The sequence below is a fragment of the Parasteatoda tepidariorum genome, chromosome 11, assembly GCF_982258835.1.
Source record: "Parasteatoda tepidariorum strain Cologne lab strain chromosome 11, Ptep-v5.0, whole genome shotgun sequence".
Classification (NCBI taxonomy): domain Eukaryota; kingdom Metazoa; phylum Arthropoda; class Arachnida; order Araneae; family Theridiidae; genus Parasteatoda; species Parasteatoda tepidariorum.
This window is the reverse complement of record NC_141765.1, coordinates 97,254,679-97,280,993: the sequence shown is the minus strand read 5'-3', so window position 1 is coordinate 97,280,993 and position 26,315 is coordinate 97,254,679. Positions and strand designations below refer to the sequence as shown.

Below are 26,315 nucleotides of genomic sequence, written 5' to 3'. Positions count from 1 at the left end.
TAATATAATAACAAATTTTCAAAGTGAAGACCTTTGCATTTAATGCAGAGTTGTATGCAGGTCACTGAATTTTATATGTATGCATGGTGCAGTTTACCTAATATTTTGCCCCATTCCTTATACAAGTATCTTTTTAGACGTGCCAAAATTTTGAGGTGTCACACAAATTCTTATCACCAAGATAAATCATAGGAAAAATTCATTGGAGTTAATTTCCTCGGATTTGATGACAATTTTCAATCTGTAAGAGATTCAAGGAAATGTAAATTTTATGCATAAAGTTTTGTATTTTATTTTTGCTGATAGTTTACACTTGAATAAATAAATTTTTATTTTACATAAAATTAACTTTTTTTAAATCTTTTATTTAGTTTACTTCAAAGCTCTTTTCTTTAAATTAAATGATAGTTTTACATTTTAGAAGCCTTATAGTCACTGTTAAACATTTTCTGCATCTATTTCCACTTCATTAAGCACCTTGATGATTTCTTAATTGAATAATAATATTTCCGTTGATCTTTTTCTTGCGCCCCTTTTGGATAGTTTCGCAATCGGGTATGTTTTAAATATGAATACATTATTTAGCTTTTAGTTTATGTTTCATGCGCTCTAATCCTAATTTTTGATGCAGATAAAAATATCATTGCTGCTTGCTTTTTATATATTTCTTCTCACGTTCCTGAACTGGCCACCGCATTCTCCACATTTGACATGCTTGTATTTCTTCATGTGGGGTCAAATATAAAACAAGTAACCTGTACAATCAATAGTCTTGAAGCATCTAAAGATCTGGTTGCCAGTGAAAATGTGCTGACTGTTTTTGCTAATGAACACCAATTCATGCGCCACTTCTTTGAATCTTGTTGATACTCGCTCTATTAAGTAATTCTATAATTTGATTGTAGACTGGTTGCAAGCTATTAGGAACTGTTAATAAATCTGTTAATATTAGGAACTGTTAATAAATCTTTTATCTAACTTGTTTTTCAATTACTTGGGAGTAATACTGCATTACATGCTAGCACTTTTAACACTGCATTTGAGCATATATTGTACATTCCTATACAAAATCAGTTTATTTAGGTCACCTCTAGCTGCCTTCACATTTTTGACGTATAGTTTTGAACCACCCTGTAATCTTATGACTTCCCCTAAATAAACTGATAATTTTCTGATCAAATACTAGTTTTATTACCAAAAAGTTATTCTTGATAGAGAACTTTGCGAATTAGCTAAAAATAAGCTTTAGTTCTTATATTTAAAGAGCTGACTCAGTTATTCAATAATTTAATCAACTTGGGGTGTAAATATGTATCCTTTGACTAAAAAGTAATGAAATGTGGATTTTGAAGTAGAATAAGAATGGAAACTTCATTAAGTGTTGCAATTTATTTTGCCACATTTTTCTACTACAACCCTAATCTATACAATTGTAAAGCTATTTGTTGTAAAACTCTTTAAGTATAAACCTCTAATATAGATAGTTCAGCTTTGACCTTTTTCTGGGAGAAGGGGTGGCTGTGGGATGTGTTTTATTGTTTTATGCAACACTTTCTCATAAGGGTAGAAAATGTTTTCTACATTTCCCACTTACTTTCAAATATCAATTATAAATTTGGGTATACATCTACTGTTTTCTTTCCTGCTTTTTTTGTAGTTAATTTAAATTTTGTAAATTTTTTTGTTTAAAAAAATATTTTAAAGTTATTTTTCAAAGATAATTTCTTTATTGCTATTTTAATTTAACGAATAGCAATTTTGATTATGCATAAAAATATACAGTAATCATAACCGTCAAAGTAAATTATCTCAAATTGAAATAAATATCGAAGTAAAATATTTTAAATGAACTCAAATAAATAATATTTTTTGAGTTTCTATTCTATTTTTGGTATAAATATGGTGCTTATTGGATTTTTAAAATTTTGAATATAATTGTTGCAGACAAGAAGAAATTATTTTTCTATGAATTTTAATAAAGATATTTATTTTGTAGGAAAAATTCATGTATATATTTATAGTTTTTAGCTCTAACTTCATTCATGATTTCAAAGATTGCAGATTTTGAAATTGTAATTTATAATTCTGTATTTTTTATGCTTTTTTTGTAATGAAATCATAAATGGTATTTTTTTTTCTTCCTAATCTTTTTTCTTTTGTGACAATTTTCGTGTTCCTCCCCTCTCATTATGCTAGATTCAATTTAATTTTAAGTTAGTTTTTATGAAGTCTAATAATATCTCGTTGGTTTATCTTCATTAGATCGATTCATAAATTCATTTCATTCATAAAATACATTAAAGGTTACTAACATTAAAATTTCATAAATCTATTACCTGAATTTTAAAAAAAAAAATTCTATTATAGTTTCTACATAGTTTCTGTAAGATGCATTCATTTATGAAATTTGGTACAAAAAGAAAATGACATGATGTTTTGAATATGAATATTTTATATGAATCATTTGCAACTGAAGCACAATAATTGAAATATTCATGTATTACTTGTTGGGGAGCTATTTTAAAAGAAAATTCTTTGGAAATCAAAGCACATATTTGATTCGAACTAAGAGATTGGAGGAATAAGGTTCTGAGTGATATGTTATAAATAAATTTAGAAACTGGCTAAAGCATTTTTTGAGTTAGTGATTTAAATTATGATATATGCTATTTAGAAAATAAAATTAAATTAAAAATGTTGTATTAATTTTTGTCAATGATTAACCAAGTTATTGTAGTTAATAGTTTTTTTATGTATCACACAATTTATTTAATATAATATTGTAAATAAGATTAAAGGAATTTATTTGATTAAATAATTTTCAATAGTAACGACCATTCTTACAGAAAAGAACAGATCAATCGAATTAGCCAAGAATTATAGTAGAATTATCTTCGTTTCCCCCTCTTGTTTTTATTGTTATTATCATTAATAGTGAAAACATAAAACTGGCAAATAAAGTGGTAAAAACTATTTATCATTGATTGAAGTGACGTATTTTCATAAGTTGAAAAGATTTAACAATTCTAAAGATAAAAAATACATTCAAATAGTTATATTTGTAGTTAAATTGTCTTTTCGTGCATCAAAAATTATTTAAATTTCTTCTATTTTTACTCAGACTTATTGTAGAACAGAGACAAATTGTTTAAAATTTGTTTTAATATAAATATGTTAAAAAACAGCTTGTAAAATTTTTTTGATAGAAATTAAAGGTGAAATGCTTAATAAACGTACTAAAATTGCAAATATTAATTGTAATGTATTAAATAGTTATTATTATAGGTACTGATAATTATAGCTATTAAAACTTTTGTATGTTATTGTAAACTAAGACTTGATTCTTTAAATTTTGCTTTTGCAGAAATTGTTGTGAATGAGGGATTGATATAACAGCAAAAAAGAAAAAGCTGTTTCTATTATTTTTTCCATTCATTAATTTTTTTAAACATAAATGTACCTGTAGACATTGAAATATTATTTATTGAGATTCTGCATTGATAAACTTCAAAACAAAAAGATTGACAAAGTGTTACATGGTGCAAATGAATGAATGCTTGAAGGTGCATAAGTTATAATAACATAGGATAGGCTGATAATTTATTATAGAAAACGATATGTGAAATGTTATTTGTTTAATTTTTTATGCTGAATCTAATAAAACCACTGAAAAAGGATTTCTGCACTTATAAAGTGATACAAAAGCACAAGAGTCCCTCTCTGGTGGCCCTTGTATTATCCCTAAATACGATAGTCAAAGAAGTAGTGAACGGTGTTTAAGAAAAACAGTGACAGTATAAAATTGTTTCATTCTCGTCACCATTTTTTTACGAACAGAGACTACCTTTTCAAATTTCCACCCCCAGTCGCAGAAAGATACCCCTACAGACCTAGATGTCTTGTCGATCCCTCTTGAAAAGGTTAGTAAATAAGTATGATATAATAAGCAGTTAATGTTGTAGTAAACAATACACAAAAATCGTAAGGAAGTTTGGAATTGAAGTAGCTCCCTGATTAAGTGTTTTCATGATTTGTATTTCATTGCAATTATGTTAAATAATCTGAAATGTTTGCTAGTGTGCATGTATGCATAGAGAATAATAAATGTCAGTTAATATATACTTTTTAAAATTCTGGTTTTAATATACGAAGTTCCTATGTTTAATCCCTGTATTCTTGGGTTATTTAAGGTTTTATCAAACTTCATAAAATATAATTAAGATCTGTTTTATAATCAAAAATTGCATTCATAATGTTTTTTCTTCAAAAATTGTCTTTAAAAGCCTTAAAATACTAACATTAAACACTAAATTTTGAAGCATTCTGCTGCAGTGGTAACAAAAAACTTTTTTAATAGGAAATTGAAACTAATTTGGAATACATGTGATTTTTCATATGAAATATATATTAAAATGAACTAATTTGGTTTTTTAAATGTGTGTGACAATTAAAAAGAATTGTTAGTATCATTGAAACATTTATTGGGTCCTAAATTAGAAAGGCATTTATACAAGTATTTTTTTTATTATTATTATTCTATTTTTATATACTTGCTGCATCTTACACATTGGTATTGTATTATTGTTTTATTTTATATTATTTATTTATTTTTTGCTGATGGGCCTTTTTTTACACAATATATTTTCTGCTAGATTGTGCAGAATCTTTTTTTTTCTGTGTATGATTTTTTATAGATATAATTAATTGTTTTGTAATTTTATGTCAGAATTTCTCTTGTTTTAAGTACCTTTATTTATATATATATATATATATATATATATATATATATATATATATATATATATATATATATATATATATATATATATATATATATATATATATATATATATATATAGTCTGCTCCTTTGTTTAGTTTATTTTAATCATTGTCCAAAGCATTTCAAAAGTTTTTAATGTTCTTGTTTATATTTCTTTTAGTCTCAGGGCTCCATTACACCTCACACTATAGTCACTCTTCCCAATTCCAAAGGCTTGCAACTTCTTCTTTGTTATGATAGTGAGTATAATTTCAATGCTTAAAATTTATAACTGAACATAAATTGTTTTACATTTGATTCCAGCTATTTACTGCTCATTTTAAGAATTTATCAAATTTTTTTAAGAAAAAAGTATCTTCTAACTGTATAAATTGTTATTGTTAGAGATTTAAAATTACTGATTATAGTTTTATTGTAATTATTGCTAATCATATGTTGCATTATCAGTTTAAAAATGTACCCGAACAACTAGTTCTCCATTATTTCGAAGACTTCCTGTTTTCTATAATTTTTGTGTAGGTTAATTTGGTTAAAAATGATGGTTTTCTTAATTTTGATAATTTTTCACACAATGCGACAAAATGTGCTATGTCGAGCAGATACTAAAAAGTAACTGAATATTTAATATGTGTTTGAGTTTAATCTGTGCATTTTACATCACACATATTAAAGTTTAGTATTTCTTTCAAATATTTCATTGTACATTAAATTGTTCTGCAGAGTCTTCATTATTATAAAATCAGAACTTTTTGAAATTTGCAGTTTCATTTCTTTGAATGTATTGAACCTGCTGTCAGCACAGTTTCAGCTGAAACTGAAGAAATGCAAGGCACTGCATTCCTTTAGGAAAACTTTGGAAAGATCCCACCACTAAATTCTGTATGCATGCCACATTTGTTGTATTTCGGACAACCTGTATAGAATAAGTTGTTTGTGATGAATTATGAAAGTTTTTTCTTTTTTTAACAATTTTGTATATATCTATACGTATATTGAACCATTAATATTAACATTAAATGTACTTATACAAATATACTTATTACAAATATATGTAAATGTTCTTATTCTTGTTTTTTATAAAGAGACAATTTTTATGTTCAGACTATTTTTTAAAAAAGGTCAATTTTTATTAAAACATATTTATTAACATACTCTTTCTTAAATATTTAATTAAAATAATGAATTTCATGAAAAATTAAATAAACTGATAAAATTAAAATAAAACTTTTTTAATCTGCAATTTATTAAAAAGATTAAATTGTTGAGCTGTTTGTTTTGGATACAGCTAAAAAACATATATAAGAAAAAAAACATAATTTGATAGACATATTTTACAAAATTGGATATTGCTCAAAATCAGTGTTAAACATTTTACAAAATAGGTGTTTAAGCACAATGATTCTTTTCAATATTAAGGATGGAACCGAAAATTCTGACATAAAACTAAACCAATTTGGATTACACTCAATTAATTTTAAACATTAACAGTGATGGAACATGTGCCAAAAAATGTAAAAAGTGGTGTTCAGTAAGAAAGAAAAAAAGTAACTTAAAGGGAATAAAAATTATTTTTATTTATTTCTTTTAATTTATTATTTACTTTTAATGTTTATTAGTTTTTTATTTTAAATATATATCATTGATAATGTTAATATATTGTAGTAGTTATAAATGAAAAGTTAAATTGAGAATTTGTTTAATGCTTTAAGTTTCCATCATATTTTGGTATTATAGGCACATGTCTTATCACTGCACTAGGAATAATCCTTATGCATTAAGATTTTGGACTGCTAGGTTAGGTTGACTAGGATCGTTTGAAAAGTTGCAAATGTAACTTTTCAGATGATCTCAGTGAGTTAAAAAATAAAATCAAATATATTTTTTGAAAACCTTTTAATTTCTCAAAGCTTGAAGTCTGAGGTTCAGAAAATCACTCAACTATTTTGAGAATTTGTAAAAGTCTGTTGAATAATTACTTACAATTAAAATTACATATGTAGAGATTTATGCATTATGAAATTATTTTAGTTCCAGGTAATTCTTTTGAAAAATAATTATAACAGTAGTATAAAAATCGGAATTAAATGCTTGTCTTCTTTGACACTCACATTAAGTTGTTTAAATGCCTATTTTCTTTGAAATATGTTGTCCATTTTTTTTTTGTTGAAAATATCCATTTCGAGCTTTTTCTTCTTTGTTAGCAAAATTCCACCTGACTGTTTATCAGAAAAATTTAGATTTCTCAAGATCCTTCTTTTTATTTCTATTTAAGAATTACAACTTTTTTAAGAGTTGAACAGAAAAAAAGCTTTCTGTTCCAAACATCCTTAAAAATGTTAGTAGTTTGTAATTAAACATCTTCTTTGCTTTCTAGCAATAAAAACATGCAAATACAAAGTATTACATAAATTAGTTTGATTCTTAAATGTTTTAAGATGTTTAAAAAATTGTTGGAATGGAAAATTTACTCAGAACATTCAAGAAGGTGTTGATAGTTTTTATTGTTTTACAAAATTTTTTAAATAATTATATTTTAAAGTGGTATTAACTATATTTAGTAATTGTAACGAGATCAGTGCTTGTTTTCACTTTAACTTTTTTGTTATATTTAAAGAACTCAACATACTTATCTTTCAAAACTTAAGGCATCTCCATTTTTTTTAAAAATTTGCTATGTATTTTTCTTTCTCTTATCTTTTACTGTATTTTGAAATATTTTTTAAGATAATGATTTTTAGCAGAATTTTTTCCATCCTATTTTTTGAGTAGTTTAGGTACTGAAATTATTTATTATGAGTAAAAATAATTTGTTTATTTTTATTTCTAGATGGAGGAGTTTATGTAAATTCTTGTGAGAAAGTTAATATACTAATTATTAAGTGCTAACCATTAATTAAGTTATGAATCAAACACAAAAATGTATTTTCTCTGCATTAACATATATGTTTTTTTGCATCTTTGGATTCTTAACCTTTCAAATATAGGAGGTAACTGGAAACTGGCAGGGTTGCCACTCCACAGGAAGAACAGGGAAAACTTGGAAAATACAGGAAATTTAAAAATCACCTAAAATAGCAGGGAATTTTTATTTTTTCTTTATAAACTGGGAAAATGCAGGGAATTTTTTTTCTTATTTTTGGGTCATTCCATGTCAGTTCATCCAGCCATGGCACCCACCATCTCAGATTTTGATGAAAATTTGTACACTTATAGAATTTTTGATGCTGATTTCAAAAATATCAATTATATTTAAATCAGTTAAGGGGTTTAAAAGTTATAAGCATTTATATTTTTGCCAAAATGGCACATTTGCCGCCATTTTGATTCATACATCAAAGGCTATTAATGATTGTAACTCACCTTATATTTGTCATAGAGCAATAATTTTTTTAAACACATTTGTTTGCAAATAATTATCTTACTTATTTAGTAAATGGATCTGTTTTGCAGTTTTTTGATCAACAGAGTTGAGTAACTTCAGGAGCTGATTTCTGGCAACTCGCCCCCTTCAATTTCAAAAATATTTTAGGCAAAGATAGTTGAAAGTGCAAACTAGCATCTGATATAAAAATTTTGATGGGTGGTTCACTCACTTTTTTTAAAAAATTATTTTTCTTATGAATTATATGCATTAAAAGTACTGGTAGTTTGAAGATTTATAGTCCTTAATTGTAATTGTAACTTGAGTATAATAAAATTATGTAAAAAAATTTGAATGGTAGATTATGATGTAAAACAAAGTGATCATTTATTAAATTATATTTTTTCTTCTTTCTTTGAGCCCCCCCCCCCCCCTTCAGAAAAGAAAAGAAGAAAGGAAAAAATTTGAGAATGAACAAGACAAACGCAATTTCTGCATCACAAACACAATTTCTGGCCAGGGATTGCTGAAATTTTCAATTTAGCTCTATATGTTTTAGCTTGATCTGCACTTATGACATGAAGGGAGACTTTCTTGGTCTTATTGGAAGGAGAATTAAATAAGTCGCAAGAATTAAATAAGTCACAATTTCTGGCCAGGGATTGCTGAAATTTTAAATTTAGCTCTATATGTTTTAGCTTGCATAGTAGTATTATTGCGTCTAGTAACACTTATGACATGAAGGGAGACTTTCTTGGTCTTATTGGAAGGAGAATTAAATAAGTCGCAAGGTTTTTTGTTTTTTTTTATGTATATATATAAATATTTCATTCTGATACTAGATGTGCTCCTCATGTATGAGGCATATAGTTGAACTTTCCTTAAAATTTAAAATGCTCTTTAATAAAATAAGTTCTATGTTCTCAAAAGAAAGTTTCAAAATCTTCTGTGAGTTTAAACTGCATTTAAAATCTTTCAAAGATAATCCAGTACTACATAATACTTGGGTTTCCATAATAAAACTCTTCTTTAAATACCAAATTGATACAAATAAAATTTTTGAAAACTTATTTCTATTCTGTTCTAAATTAATGGAAATACCATTTTATTGGTTTGAAAGAAAATAAATTTTACATGAGACTCAATTCTGATTGGAACAAACAGAAATGTTCTGGCAAATGATACATTCTGATTAGTCAAATTTCTTTTTTGGGAAGGTAGGGATGGAGTGTGTCAATAGTTTTTAGTATTTTTTTTTCTATTCAGACGTTTTTTTTTTTTTTTTTTTTCTAAATTTGGTTGTATCTAATTATAATAAAAGTCTTACAGAATAAAAAAGGCCTGCAAGTGTTAGTGATGAAATAAGAGCATACAAATTATCAGATAGTTGGTGATTTAAAATCATTTCAATATAATTAAAATAAATAGAAAATAAATATTTTGAGCTTTATCAACGTTTTAACTGAAATGTTTTAGGAGTATCTCATTACCATAACAATCATTGTGACCAGGGTTGGGGTTTTGGACGTCCTAAACTGGTTTTGGACAGGACACGTGGGTTAAACTGTCCTAAACTGGATAAAACTGTCTTAAAGTGTTCTAACCCTTGAACTTTGGTAAACGGTAAAAAATCTATAGGTGTAACCATTGTACACATTATAATTACATGAATCAATAAATATTTTATATTTTTTATACAATTTACTTTAACTTATTAAAGGAAAATAATATAATATAATAAGAAAAGGTTTATAATTTTTGAAGCTCCACAATTCATTGAGCAACAAAAGTCAATACCTAACCCATTACAGGATGATAAAAAAGACATCTATTTTAAAAAAAATTGTTTTTAAATATGAATATATTAGTTTAAATTGGAAGTACAAAATAACTGCAAAATGTATTAACAGTTTTGAAGGGCATAACATCAGTTTCAGTTACTGACACTGGTGATGTATCACCACTATGCTAAAAGAATTGAGCATGAATGAAATAAAAGTATTCTTGAATAGTACTATAGATAAATAAACCTGTTTATGAGTAACCAAGCACTTAGTCCCTAATAGCTTAACCTGTATGGCAAAGGTCAAACTTCAGTTATGTACTATTGAATGAGCGGACCAATTGAACTTGATTACTGATTAATCTTCCTTTGTTTATTGTTTAAATTGAAGAGTCAAACAATATTAATAAAACATTATATTTTTAAAGACAAATATTCTCTAGTAGATTTATTATCAATATGTTATTAGTTCTATGTTTATTTTACCTTCTAAATATTGTACAGATAAAATTGTGACATAATTTGAGTAAAAGGGTTTTGGACAGGATGGTTTAAACCGTGAATTAATCCATTCTGTTCTAAACCTTGCCAACCCTGGTTGTGACAAATAAAAGAATAAAATTAACTATAAATATTCAGAATTTGGTCTTGAATTACATTTTAGAATCAAACAAAATGTTTGAATTAAAATAAAGTGTACAATGATTTTCTCACTGATATTATTCAACATCATAAATTCTGATTTTCTCCTTCCATAAAGATCAAAGTTAGTTCAAGTTTTTATTATTGGTATTACCCTCTACTCTTTTAGAGAAACTTTTATTTATCTTTTTTTAGATTCTGATCACTCATTTATCAAAGCTATATGATTCTGGATAATTTTATTTACAAAAAAGGTGAAATTCTGTTCATTCTCAAATTTTTTCGTTTTCTTTTTTGAAGGGGAGGGGGCTCAAATAAAGAAGAAAAAAATGATTTAATAAATTATTACTTTATTTTACATATTTTTCTACCATTCTCATTTATTATACTCTAGTTACAATTACAATTAAGGACTACGAATCATCAAACTACCAATACTTTTAACGCATAATAATTCATCAGAAAAATATTTTTTTTTAAAAGTAAGTGAACCGCCCATCAAACTTTTTATATCAGATGTTAGTTTGCACTTTCAACTATCTTTGCCTGAAATATTTTTTAAATTGAAGGGGGCGAGTTGTCAGAAATCAGCTCCTGAAGTTACTCAACTCCGTTGATCAAAAAACTGCAAAACAGACCCATTTACTAAATAATTAAGATAATTATTTGCAAACAAATGTGTTTAAATGACAGATTATTTTATTCTGAACAAAATAAAAAAAATTTATTGCTCTATGACAGTTATAAGGTGAGTTACAATCATTAATACCCTTTGATGTATGAATCAAAATGGCGGCAAATGTGCCATTTTGGCAGAAATATAAATGCTTATAACTTTTAAACCCCTTAACTGATTTAAATGTAATTGATATTTTTGAAATCAGAATCAAAAATTCTATAAGTGCACAAATTTTCATCAAAATCTGAGACGGTGGGTGCCATTTTTGTAAAATCCTATATGATTTGACGTGGAATGACCCTTTTATCTTTTAAAAAATGGTGACCACTCAAAGTGTAATCTATGGAATATTTAACCATGATATTTCAGCTGTACTAAACTATTTCATATACTATAGCATTATTTAGGTATGCTCAGCTATTTTGCCAGCAATTAAAACTAATAAATATAGTTTACCTAATATAGCTCACACAAGAGTGCAGTAATTGTTGTTTCCTCTTAATATATTGCATATATGTACAGGGAAAATACGGGGAATTTTTTTTCCTTCCAGATTTGAGTGGCAACCTTGTCCGGAAAATAGGGTCCCCATAATTTGGCCAGGAGAGCGTTCCAAAGTTTGGACCCCTTAATGTTAATTTCACTTTTTGTGTTTTTAATCAATTTTCAAAAATACTAAGGAAATTTTTAAAAAAATTGCACCCACTCATAAAACCTGTTTACTCAAACATAATTTCATGCAAAAAAAAAATTTTAATAGTTTATTATTTTTCTTATTTAATTGTAGATGAAAATTTTTTATACCATATATTAATCTATTTTTTTCAAGAAAAATAAAATAGAGATCAAATTATTAAAGTAAAAATTTTGATATCAATATTTTTAAGTAGTAGTTCTATTAAGCAATTTTCATAGAATCTTAAAAACAATTACAATTTACTAATGTTCTAAATTCAGAAAAAACATTGTGAAAATACTTATTTTGATATTCTCTGTAAGTTTTTATGATTCTGTTACAAATTAATGTTGTACCTAAATTTTCAGGCATGAGTTTGAATCATTCAAAAGCAATGAAAATGAATTATCTGCATCTTCAGAGGTAGTTGGTGTGATAGTGACTAGCAAGAGGCAAATTCGATTGCAAAGATGATGCTGGAAATCAGTATGACTTTATATCCCGTTACTTTACACCGTGGTTGGGAGTAACTGAGGACCCAGTTACTGGTATTTATCTTATCTTAATTATTTGACGTTAAATTTACAATTATGCAAAATGAAATAAAAAGTTGAGATTTTGAAATTTTTGCTTTTTTGATGATATATAGCCAGGCCTCAGTTGATCTATTTTTCTTTTAAAATAAATAATCTCAAGAAACAGAAGCTAGAAAATATATTTCATAATGAAAAACAAAAAACTTCATTACCTTTAAATATGAAATAAGAAAAGTTGAAATTATTTTAGTACTCTTGTTACCAGCCTTTAGATAAATCAGATAAAGTCCCATATCTATCTGTTTTGTCTCTTGTCGACCGTAAATTTTTTTAGTCTTTCACTATTATTTATGAATTTCTTTTTTGGACACTTAGCATTTATTCCTTTTATGAGTAAGTCACAACACACTGAATTAAATGTTTGAGAAAGTAAGAGAGTAGATGACAGGGCGACATATAAGGTTGGTTTTTTCTGTAATAGTGCAAATTATTCAATTTTTCACTAATTTTGGCTGCTGAGGGCCATTGTTTTCATTTCCGGTCATTGTTATTTTTAGTTGTATAACATATATTATTGCTTCTATTACTACTTGGATTTATTATAAAATGTGTAATCACAGAAGCTATTAAAGTTTTTTCATTTCATTTTTTATGTCTTTTGTTTGTTTGTTCCGTTTTTGTATGAGTATGCAATGCTATTTAACTTTAACCCAGTGTAGTTGATTTTTCCAAATTCCTTTTTTGAAATAATACAACTGTAAATGTTACAAGTATGCCGATGACAAGTATTGGTTGCATTTACTGTATTTTGTATTTACTATCTGTATAATGATTTGCAACCACAAACCAACAAAGGGGAAGGTTTTGTTAAATGTTGGTTGTCATAAAGATGGAAGCATAGGAATTTTATCTAGAGAAACATATTATGGGTAATTTTTCAAACAGTTTGGGTGCTGAAGGATTAAAAAGAATTCTTTTTGAAGTGAAGGATCTGAGGTCTGGTTATTTAAAGATAATAATTTGTAATATTTTATTTATTTGCTTGATCTTTTTATAAGAGAATTTATCTTTTCATCATAAATTTAAGAGTCCTATTTTTTTCCTGAATTTTTTTTAACCCTTGTTGAACAGCCTACTCAATTTTGGGTTTAGGACTACTAATGTTCAACTCCTTAGCCTTGTAATTTTGAACCCAACCCAGAAGACAAGGGAACTCCTGGATCAAATATTGTGAAAAATTTGCTTTTCTGGAGGACTTTTTGATGGAGCTAACCCATATTTGCGTTACATGGAGAGTAAAACCTCCCACGTTTAACCTGATGGAAAGGGGACTATATCCCATGATTCATCTGCCACTCAGTATATTTTGCGTCAGCATTGTGGTCGGTACAAGCCGAATGCGGAATTTGAATCGACCAGCCATTGCCAGGATTCGATCCTGGTGTACCTCATTGGAAGGCGAACGCTCTATCCCCTCCCTGAGCTATCATACCTTGCATAAAAAATTTTGAGATATTTTTTGTGAAATATGAATATAAACTTCTATTTTGCATCTTTGGTATGTTTTATTACTAAAGAATTAAAATGATGTTGCTAGAAAAATAATATTAACTGAAAGGCAAATAATTAGTTTTCTTTTCAAAAAGATGCATGATTTTAGTTTCGTTAATTCTTTTTTTTTAACCCTGAAGTTTTACTTTCTTTTAGAATAAGAATCATTTTTACTTTTATTCACTTTATCAATTGTTCTAGAGTTGGCTCCAGTTCCAACTTGTTCTGATTGATACTTTATTGCAATCATGGTAAGAAAGTAAGGAAATATAATCACTGGTACAATGAACAAGTAACTTCAGGGATGAGATTCTTCCGCGGAAATTTTTTTGAACAAGTTAAAATATTTTATGAGGAATTTAATTTTCCTAAGAGCGAAAGCATTGAAGTCCTCATTCCTTACTCTGAAGTTTCTCAAAAAATCATTTCCTTGGGATAAAACTGGTTGACCTTTATACAGAGATGAGAATTTTTCGCTTTTGCCTTTCGAATTTCAGCCTTTTTATCAAAAACTCTGATTCTTTAAAAGTTTCGTTTTTTTTTAAAAAAATAAATATTCGGCCTTTTTTTTTTTTTTTTTTTTTTGAAAATTCAATCGTTAAAATAAAATAATCATATTTATTTACGATTTTCAAAGATAAACAAAAAATTCAAACTACATCCTAGCTGCTAACCCACCCTTCCGTATTTTTACTTATTTTAGCTATTTTCTCTTCACAGAAAATAAGATTTTCCGTATTTTTATTCGTCCGCCGGATAGCTCGTATTTTTGCAATTCAGACGTCATGACCCTGTTGTGAAAGCAAACAAAAAAAAAAAAAAATGAAATAATGGAGGTGGATTTGGGGTGAAAATATTTAATTGCTCATTCACTTAATCTTGTAAATTTTTATTTATTATGTCTAAACAAAAACAATACAAACAAGCCTTTTAGAAATCCCAAGTCCAGTCTCTCGCGATTTTAATATCAATCATCGATTTCGTATTTACCTGATTTAAAAGTTGCGCTATGCGATTCTTATTTATGCTATTCAAACATCGCACATTATGATTCTTAGTTACGAGATTTAAAAATCCAATATCGCGTTTTGCATTTATGCATTTTTAAAATCGCTATTTTATTATCAAACATCGATTTTCGTATTTGCCTGATTTAAAAGTTGAACGTTGCGAGTCTTATTCAGGCGATTTAAATATCGTACATTGCGATTCTTATTTACGAGATTTAAAAATCCAATATAGCGATTTGTATTTACGCTCTTTTAAAACCCTATGTAGCGATTCGTATTCATGTGAGCTTAAAATCCTATGTCGTGACTCGTTTTTGCGGTTGTAATATCAAACATCGATTTTCGTATTTATACGAAATCCAATCCAATAAAGTAATTTGTATTTATGCTTCTTAAAACCCTATGTAGCGATTGGTATTCATGCGAGCTTAGAATTCTATGTCGTGATACGTTTTTGCGGTTGTAAAATCAAACATTGATTTTCGTACTTAAACGTGTTTTAAAAATTAGACATTGTGATTTGTATTTCTGCATACTTTAAAATTCTATATAGAGTTTCATATTCACGTGATTTAAAAGCCTCATATCGGGATTCATATTGTCTCAATTTAAAAATAAGGCATGTGATTAATATTTATATATTCATACAATTTTAAAATTAATCATCAGGATTTATAATCACATGGTTTACAAGTTTAAAGATCTCACTCTTTTTGTCAAATTTTTGTGTATATATATATATATATATATATATATATATATATATATATATATATATATATATATTATATATATATTCATTCTTGGATTTCCTCTTTTTTACTTTCTGACTACTCTCATCCTTGTAAAATATATTACTACCTAATTCATACACAGTTTCAATGGTCTACTTGCTTGTCTCTATTTGAATTTTTATTTTAAATTAATAGTGTGAATGTTAAATAGTGTTTTCATCATAGATAGGATAATATAGTGTTTTCATCATAGAAAAAAAATGGGTGAGAATTTCTCACCCTTTCTCAAAAACAGGGTGAGATTTCTAAAAACTAAAAAAACACAAAAACTCTTGAAAAAAAAATCATTTCTTTAATTATAATACATTTTTAACGTCTTCTATTTTTAAAGCATTGAATATTTTTGATAAAGCATTGAATATTTGAATATTACATGAAGAAACCTAACCTATGGTAAACACGTGGTTGCAGAGAAATGTGTTCTGAAAAGAGTTCTGTGGTTGTGTTTTGTTGTTCGAAAAGGTTCTGAACAATACTGGTAAATAGGGAAGCTAAATAACGGGGCAGATGTTGAAAATAATGAAAGATCCAGGAAGATAAGTGAAACGGATTTTATTCTAAATGGCGTAATTCTGAGCTTTTTCCAAAATGCCAGAAATTCGCGAATTTTGAAATTGATGTAGAGAATGCTGGAATTTCTCGCGGTAATAATTTTTTAATGCGAGAAAAGAAAAAAATATGCGAGATTCTCGCTTTGTAGTGGAAACACTGTAATGATACAGTAGAGAACCAATTATCCGGGATGCTCGGGACCATCGCTATCCCGGATATCTGAATTTCCCGGTTTTCTGGATCGACCAAAAAGTGTCGTTAATCGATGTTTTATCGAACCCGAAGTACAAGGAAAAAGTGTACTGCATAAAGTAAGAGAAAAAAGAAAGGTACTCCTAACTTTAAAAAGAAAAAAAAATGGTAGAAATATAACATTTAAAAGAACAAAAAAATTTGCAAGTTTAGACAAGTAAATCAAGTTTAATAAATACAAAATTCTCATATTTATTTTTTAAAAATAATTACAATTCCTAAATTAAATAATATAAACAAAACCAATGATTAAATAACGCAATATATTTCATACCTAATTATACGGGGGAACAATAAAATAAAAGGAAAACTTATTAATCTAAATAAAAACACTTGAAAATTATCGAACCGAAACGATAGTTAAAAAAGGCACTAGCATAAATATTAAAACCCGAAACAAGGCAAGATCAACGGAATTCAAAAAAAAAAAAAAAAAAAAAAAAACCTAATGATAAAATTTATGAATAAAAAGAATTAATTTATTGAGTGCGAAATTTATCGCGAAAAGAAAAAAAAATCAAACGTAGTGGAATCAGAAAAACAAAACTGCAATCTGCTTCATAAAATAATCCTATGTTTAAAATAATAAACAATTCTCCTTTTATTTTATTTTTTTGTTGATAAAAACAAGATTTTTAATTACAGCAGATGTGATTCCACACCAAGAAAAACTTGTAATTGATACCGCACTTCCAAAGAATAAGAATTTATTCAAAAGAAAAAGATTTTATTTTTATTAGTCGATGTCAAATAAATATATTTTTCTCTTTTCTTTTTCTGTTCACTGATATGCATGCAATGCATTTTCCCCACCCCCCTCGTAAATCAAGCAGAAAACGAAATCAGCATGCCACACCCTTGAGTTTGATTGACGGCCTAAAGGAAAAAATAAAACATTCCTCCCTTCCCTGCCTTCAAGGTCACGGAGGAAATGACGCTTCTCTGGGTAAACGGGGAAAAAAATCTTCCCCTTCCTTACATTTTCCTCTACTCAACTTCAAGGATGAGTCAAATTTGCGCTTTTTTCGTTCTAGTTTAAAATGGCGGGAAATTCGAGCAAAATTTTTCCCGGTTTTCTGGTTTCCCGGTTATCTGGATACCGGATAAATGGTTCTCTACTGTATAATATAGAATATGGACAGTAATAGAATATGGAATTGTCAAATGGAACTTCATTCCTAACAATGAAGAAATATTCTATTTTGCACTATATGCTATTTTTTATTATTTCGAATCATATAACTAAAACAGCTTACCATTCGTTAACAATGATTGCTGGTCAGGGAGGCCATTGATTATTTATTTTATGATGGTTGGATTTATGATGATGGTCTCGGGCCATCATTAGTTTTGAGCCCTGGTTGTAATTTTTTCAATTAAATATATCTTTCTGTTAATCTTAAATTGTTGACAATAACTTAGAATGTTAAAGACTTTTACCTTTTTGCCTTGTATAAGTGGAAACTCTGTTGCTTTGTCTCCAGTTCAAGTTCAGATTATTTTAAATTCTATGGTATTAATTGTTTTAATTAAAAATTAAAAATAAATTAATCATATTTTCATGTTTTAATCAAATGTTTTGGCCTTTTATTAAAATTAAATTTCTTTTCAGGTTCTGCTCATTCAGTGCTTGCTCCATATTGGTCTAAAACTCTACAACATAATTCTTTTTGTGGTATGTAAAATATGTATTTGTAGAATTTTTTTTCTTTAGTCTAATTATTGGGGTGCACCACCTGCGATCCGCTGACTGTTGATGTGCGGCCTGCAAGAGCTTCTGAACGCAATAAAAAGTTTCTTTTAATTTGGTTTTTGCTTAAACATTATGATTTTTCTTTAATTAAAATATTTAATTCAAATTTATATTACTCAATAAAATGCATATACTTTTTGATCTTTCATTCTTTAAGCTTCTTTTTGGTTAGAATTTGTATTTCCCCCTCCAATATTTATGTATGCATATTTATTTGATACATTAATTATTGTGAAAAATAGAAAAAGTTTTTTTTTTAAAAAGTATTAGTTTTTTTTTTAGTTTTAAATAAATTAAAATCGTTAAAAGTATTTAATTTTCTGCAAATATGTTATTAAGTTTACTGATAAAACTATTTAGTGCTTCATAATGCTTAGATTAAAATCATTATATTTGCATCTGACATGACTAAATATGCGTGCGGCCCTTTGTTATCTACCTGCCGTGCAAGTGGTCCTTCACTTAAAAAGGTTGGGCACCCCTACCTTATTTTCCTGTTAAAGAAAAAAACATTTGTGGAGTAAAATTTCTTTATATGTAACATAACTTTTATAAGGGTAAGCTAAGTAAGCAAGATCCAAGCTAGAGTACATCATGAATGTGCAAAAATAGTGTTTTATCCCTGTTAGGATGTTTGTATGTTATTTATAAAAGTTTAACCCTGTTCATAATTGTTACTTCAAAAAATATAGAATTTATCCAGTACTGATTCATTGAATATTTTTTTTTATTCACTTTGTATGAAAATAGTTATTCAGCTAGCATACATATTGGAATGTGTGATTTTTCATTCCTAAATGCTTTACATTTTTGCTACAGGTACAGTTTTTCATTTTTTTATAGAGGCAAACTTTGGGAAATTACAAAAGTTCATAAAAGATTACATTTATTTTAAAGCTAAGAAGGTCAAATTTTATAAATTTGTCAAAAATTGTCCTTATCATTCTTTGTCATAAATCATGTATAATTTTGAAAAATATAGTTTTTGAGAGTTGTTTTAAAGTTAATAATGACGTGCCTCTAAAAAAATCAGAAAAAAATAAAATGTGGTAAATTTTTTTCCTATAAATGTGAACAAAGTCTGAATTTATTTCAATTTTTCAGATTTAGAATTATTATTTTATTTTTATTTAGTATTTCAGTGTCTTAATTCGTAAATAATGTTTAGGTCATAACATACTGTTAAAATTAGGGATTTAAAAACTTAAAATAAGTAACTTCGGGCATAAATAGTTTGAAAACGAACAATTTAGTATCATGGATGATAATTATTGCGAAAAAATGGTAATGATGGATTCATGTTCGAAATCTAACATCTTAAATATACTAAGGAATAAAGGACAAAAAAATGCCAGAATGTATTTTAAGTTTAACATTGAAATGTGCATGTTTTTTTACGCATGCATCCTTTACTGATATATTTTGCTTAAAAACCCTGAAGGTATTTGCTTGATAAAATGTTGACTATGATGCACAGAACAAACCATTAGAAATTAATTTCCTATGTGAAGATTTTACCCTATCTGCTAAGTATGTTTTTTTCCCCCCTTACTTTGCGTTTTATACCCTCTTTTTTCATGGGTCAATGTAAATTTTTTATGATCTTACAAAAATAGATATACTTTATTTGCATAGAAGTACATGATAAAGTAACTCTCTTTGGTAATTTGGCACTGAAGCAATTTTCTTTCATTTTAAATTTAATCAAGTAATGGTTTATATTAGGTTTAATATTAGGTTTATAATATAAGGATATTAGGTTTAAAATAAAAACATGCGTAACAGTTAAAATGCCTCTTGGCATTCTTTGTTTTTTTGTTAGTCCAAGGCAAGGAATTTGGTTTTGTTACATTAACAGTGTTTTTTAAAGCTCTTTCACAAAGAAGATTAAAAAGTTGACCACCGCCTTACAATCTAAGAGAATTTATAATTATATGCACTTGTGAAGACAAAATTCAGGTGTGGTTGGAAGTTGTATGGTATAATTGACTAATTGAAGATAGTGATGAAAAACAGGATAATGAAAGTTGAAGATGTAAACTGGATCATAAATTATAATAAAACTTGTATTTAGTAGTTATTTGTAGAGCTCAAGATTCAAAATTTATATTCTATCAATAAGACTTTAAGCTAAATAAATTTTGCATAATATAATATTAATAAGGGCAGGCTATAGGGAATAAATCTCCCATGACCTACCTAATCAAAAGCCAAATTTAAAAGTAGTTGAATTGTTCCCCACAGACAGTTAGAATCATGAGAAGAGATCCAGAGTTGGTGGTTTATCAAAAAATAACATAGCTGAAAATAAAGCCAACCCCCCATGATCAATATTAGGTTTGAAAAATACCTTGGTAATCCCAAATTGCCAACAAGACTGTGAGAATTAGTATAACCGTGTAATTTAAACATATTTGAAGTAAGAAATTTAGGAATGAAGAGTTATAAATAATAAAAAAAAATTGATTAGGCGCAACGGTAAATTAATGAATCTACATTAGTATTGAAATAAAAAGTTAGTCGTTACATTGATCAATGAGAAAAGAATAAAATATTTTATATTCGCCATTATAAAAATTAACTAATTGATTTAATTTAATTATAATTTGATTAAGAATGAGTAAAAAAACAAGTTTAAGAAATTAAAGAAATTTTAAAAGTTATGAAATATGTGATGCCCATTGTGGCCTCACAACACTATCTTGCTCTAGTGAGTTATCCTGACTTAGAATGAGAGAAAAATTTGAATATTTTAAAAGTTATTCAGCTTTTTTAAAACTTAGTGAGATTTTTATGAATGAAAATTATTTGAATCAAAGACTTATTCTTAGCCCAGATAATGTAGCATTGTTCAAATATTAAAATATAAAACCGTTTTCACAAAAATGCGTCTCTACTTCTTATTGATGTTTTACATCGTTTTCAGAACTAGCATGGATAATAATATTGGCTGAAGATAGGTCAAACATGACCGGGGCTCCCGTGGGCCTATTACAATTATTTTATAAAATTCTACTTTTAAGTGAAACTTTTTTATGTTTCCATTCTCGTTCAATGTTTTTGCTAACAAAGTCTAATTTTTGACATAGCAAAAATAAAAAAAAATAAGTTCTCTGATAAAGAATCGCATGATATAAATAAAATATGAGATGAATTTCCATTGAAATTTACCTAATATACCTGGAAAAGTCAGGGAATTTTTTATGAAATTCAGTGGGAACTAGGATGTCCTAACAGTTGTTGCAAACTCACAGCAGTTATAAAAATAGCTTGTTATTCAGAAAAAAAAGAGTTTTATTTCATTTGACGACAGAGTCTTTTAAAAATACCCTAAAACTTAATCAGGGCTGATTGTGCTCCGGAAAAAATCTGGATTTCCGGATATTTCTCTAACCGTGATTCGGAAGTTTCCGGAGATCGAAGGTTCAGATGTTTCAAAAAATCATTGATCACAAAAGTTTTCAGAAATCAAATTTTCAAAGGTGGAACTTAAAAACGCAGTTTACTTTATTTGTTTGTAAGGAGAGCTACTTTATAAGCTTATATTCAAGATTAATATTCATTTTTTATCAGTAAATAGTTATTATAATCATAAACTCAAGAAAGAAAGACATATTTGTAAATTTCAATTACTTCTCTAAGTCATCATAGGTATGTGTAAAATTTTAAATATATTTTATGTAAACTAAATTAAGTATAACTTAAGTAAACTAAGTACAAAAACACCTTGATTAAATTTTTTTCTAATGTTTCGATTTAAAATTTTTTTTTTTTTTTACTCTAGAAATTTTCCGGAATTTTGACTTGGGCTCACAATTACCCCTGTGGTCAATGACTTTTTAAGATGAATACAAAAAATTATTTATCGCTAACGGTTACAAATTATTGTAGCGATTTTAAAAAATAAAATGATACAAAATGCAAAGGTATTAAAAATACTTAAGTACATTTTTAATCAATTTCCATTTAACATTAAATAAAATATTAAAATTCAAAATTATCATACAAAAAACGGCCAAAATTTTAGCATCTAAAATTGTGTATACAATTCAATGTACTAAATTTAAATTAAGATTGTGAAATAAATAAAAATTACATTGTATTATTCTATTTTCATTTCTGTCATTAGGAATCTCAAGCTGTCATTACAATTGTTATACAAATTTTAAGATGTATGCGCTTAAGATGTATTTTCATATGTTTACAAATTTTACGATGAATGGTAATAGTATAGTTTAAGATGTATGGACAATTTTTTTATTTTACCCTGCTGCATAGCTGCCAACTCTACTGGATCTACCAGCAGACTACTGGATTTTGCCATTTTCTTCTGGCTTTTCTCCTGATTTTTGTACATTTTAGATCTATAATTGAGTTTTCAAAAAATCGCCCATTAAAATAGAGATTTTACTCAATTTATTGCTGGGTTGAATATTTTAAAAAGTATTACTAATACATAATGAAATGGACCTGGCAGGAATCAGTTTAGGGCTTTTCTTTTTCTTTGCTCTAAAAATTTGTTTCTTTTTTTCAGAACTCCCTTTTTAAATTAAATCTTTTAACTATCAATAATTATTTACTTGTCTACTACTATTTAAAATTATAAAAAAATTTCGAATTCATTTAATGCCAATCATAAAGAAAAAATATTGCAGACCACTTATAGACATTATGGTAATAAAGTTTTTGTATTTTGATGACAATAAAAATCCCTAAAATTCCCTATATGTAAAATATTTAGTATATTATGCAGCAGTTACCATGAAATTTATAATATTTCTTATCCATCTTGATTGCTGTTCTGCAGGAAACAAATATTGTTACTGTTGTAAAAACTTTTCTATATTTTGTACAAAGACTTATCTAATATAAACTAATCAAGAACAAAAATTTTCAATAATGTTAAAATCAACTCATAAAGGGTCAGGATGGTAATGACAGCAATAAAAATAGTTCAACTTACTTTATTCAATATACCTAAACAGGATTGCTAAATATTTCCATACAAATATTCTTTTTTCGTTCTAAATCAGCTGCTACTGAAACTGTTGAAAAGGCTAGGAAGTCAAACTCAGTGCAAAAATATTTTTAAAATGCAGTGAAACATAAGGAAAAGACTTAAAATTTTTAATATTTGTGGTAATCATATTTTTTTTTCCTTCATGATCAATTTTAATTTTTATTTAAAGAATGGATAGAGCATGAAAGACCTTTTAGTATTTATATTTATCCTGATTAAAGGAAGGTAGCATGTAGCTCTGTAAAGTGCATGCAAATGACGAATAAATACAAACAGAAATTAGATGAAAATACTTTCTTCTGTGTCTTCTGTTAACAGGACATTAAATAGCACAATTCCAGAAAAGCCATTCCCAATTTTTTTTTTGGCTATGAAGCCCTAAATGATTAAATAGTCCGCTAATAATTAGGGTAAAAAACTTTATTTTTATTTTGAACTTTTAATATTTAAAAGGAGAAAAAAAAAATTTTCATCGTTTTATATTTAATAATCTTAATTTAGGTTTTACTCGTATGTTTAACAGTTGAATATACACTGTCTTAGAGATGAATCTAGTCTAATTGAAGATTTGTTTTTATATTGCTATTAAAAACTGTTTTTAAATGTTGAAAATAGTTATTAGGGAAACATATTTCTTTATTAAAAAAAAAATCTGTTATTTTATTTTGATTTGAAAGGCGCAATGTTAAATACTATTGCAAATTCTTATAAATGCATGTTTTTTTTCATACTTTTATAAAATTGTTGTTAGAAAAATTAGATATTTTTTTTAAAATTTTCATTTCCCATTTTTTGGCATATTACTTTAAATATAATTACAGATTTCAAAAACTGTTCAAAAAGTCTCAACTGTCAAAACTCTTTCACGGAACCCCTAACAACATTTGGAAACCGTTGTTCTAGAGTGTGATCCATATATATATATTTGAATTTGCAAATTATTTTTAATGTATTTTAAGATATTTTAATTGAACTCCAGCCAACTGAATCCATGAATTGTATCATTAAGAATGAGCCATAATTACGTTATTAAATAATATTAATTAATTAAAATAACTTTCATCTTGAATCGAAACAAAGATATCTCACTTGTACAATAGCCACCCTTGTACATGAAAATATTCATTTTTATTTTATTTTATTTATTTATTTATTTATTTCAAATGATTGACTGTGAACAATTTTGGTTATGGATAACTTGAACTGAGATCCTAAAGTATTTGTACTCAGTTAAAACTTTACATAGTACTGCCCTGATATCTTGTGTCTGGTCATTCTAGACTAGCTCTCTGTCAATTTACATAAAGGAAAGTCTGGCATTTCAATATTGAACAAAATTAGTCATGAAATGTCATGATTTTAACTATTTAAAAGAAAAAAATCATGGAAAGTTCATAGATTTAGGTGGCCAAAAAATCGTATTTTTTAAAACGGAATCCCCCTTCCCCAATTTCACAGATTTCCTATGCTCCAAATATCTGAATTAGTAACAAAATCCCCACTCACAGTCAGATTTCAATAAGATTTAAAATGTTTTTTTTTCCTTTCCTGTTCTTTATTAAATTATGGTGTTCTTTGAAAAAATGAAAGAAAGAACAACATTTCTAGAAGGAATTATCTTTTAAACTCCAGTGATTCAGAAGGGCTTAAGGATTTTGAACTATAATTTCTTTTTAATAAAAAATAATTAGGAAAGAATAAAATTATTACTTGAGAGTGGTTATAAATGAAATATTTTTCGACTCTTGCGCAGTGATACTGAGATTTTTTGGTTTAGGTATTGTTACAGAAATCTACCTATTAAATTTTAGACCTATTAAAATTTTTTTAAATGATTTAAGTCTTAAAGAAATATTCAATGCTAATAGTTTTAAATTTAGTGTTTTCAATGTAAAGTTTAACTTTTTCTCTCTTATAATTTTAGCTTCGTCTGGGCTGCTGGATAATGCAAATGGAAAATGACATTCTGGTAGAATACGAGGGCCCGTAAGTTCAATCCTGACAGAAAACAAAACAACTGATGTGTATATGCTGTTAGATTCTCTTTAAATCTGCCGGAGCTGAAAGTCCTCTTGTTGTTGTGCAGAAGTTTGAAGATCTCTGTGTGATTCATCCCTGCTGTGTGTTTGTGTGGTTACTGTTGCTGACAATTTTATAAAATCTTTCAATAAAGCAGATTCATCAGTTTATTGCTCTGATATATAGTTGCTCATAAACAAAAAAATGCAATTGAGGGGAAAAGAACTGCATGAAATAAATTACTGTAAAATTTTGTAATTCTTTTTATTAGAAAATAATAATGAAAATGATAACACATAGTCCAACTGTTGCTTTTTGCAATAAAAATTATTTTATTTAATGTCAAATATGTGTTCTTAAGGATTATATGTTTATGTTAAACAATGACGGTAAGAATATATTGCTTTTATAGTTGAGTGAAGTTTATATTGTGTTTTGTTTTAAAATAAAATAATTAAATTGTGAAATAATGTTTGTCATGATTTGGTTTGATTCATTTTTTTTATTCTTAACTACTGCATTGGGTAATTTATGCAGCAACTTTATAATAAATCTTCAAAATTTTAGAAAATGGGGTAGGCAGATATGTGTTCATTAATAAAACTTAATAAGATATAATGTTGGAAATTTTTTTATAGTCATGATAGTAATGTTTAAGTATTTTGAAATTAGATGAAGTTAAAATTCGGTTTCTTTAAAATTTAATTTTAACATCATTGTTAAACATTAACTCCAGCTTATGAGCATTTATACTACTAGCATTGTATTTTTCACTTAATTTTGAATTATTTAGTTCAAATTTAAGATAAGAAGTGAATATTTTTATGATGTTTAAAATAATGATAATAGTAAAAATTTCTTTGGCTTAATTTTTAAAATTTAGCTGAACATTTATTTACATTATTG

At 26.9% G+C, this 26,315-nt stretch overlaps 1 long non-coding RNA gene across 5 annotated transcripts in view; it reads left to right on the top strand.

Moving 5' to 3' along the window:
• Window positions 1-25,876, top strand: part of LOC147801947 (uncharacterized) — a 35,906-nt gene extending 10,030 nt beyond the window's left edge. For 4 of the 5 annotated variants that reach the window (XR_015430133.1, XR_015430137.1, XR_015430135.1 and 1 more), the window contains 4 exons: window positions 4,942-5,020; window positions 12,291-12,470; window positions 18,230-18,292; window positions 25,315-25,876. This is a non-coding gene — a long non-coding RNA (uncharacterized LOC147801947). Of the gene's footprint in view, window positions 1-4,941; window positions 5,021-5,543; window positions 5,661-12,290; window positions 12,471-18,229; window positions 18,293-25,314 lie in introns of all 5 variants that reach the window. The other variant, XR_015430136.1, reaches the window with a different exon arrangement.
• The last annotated feature ends 439 nt before the right edge of the window (window positions 25,877-26,315 follow it).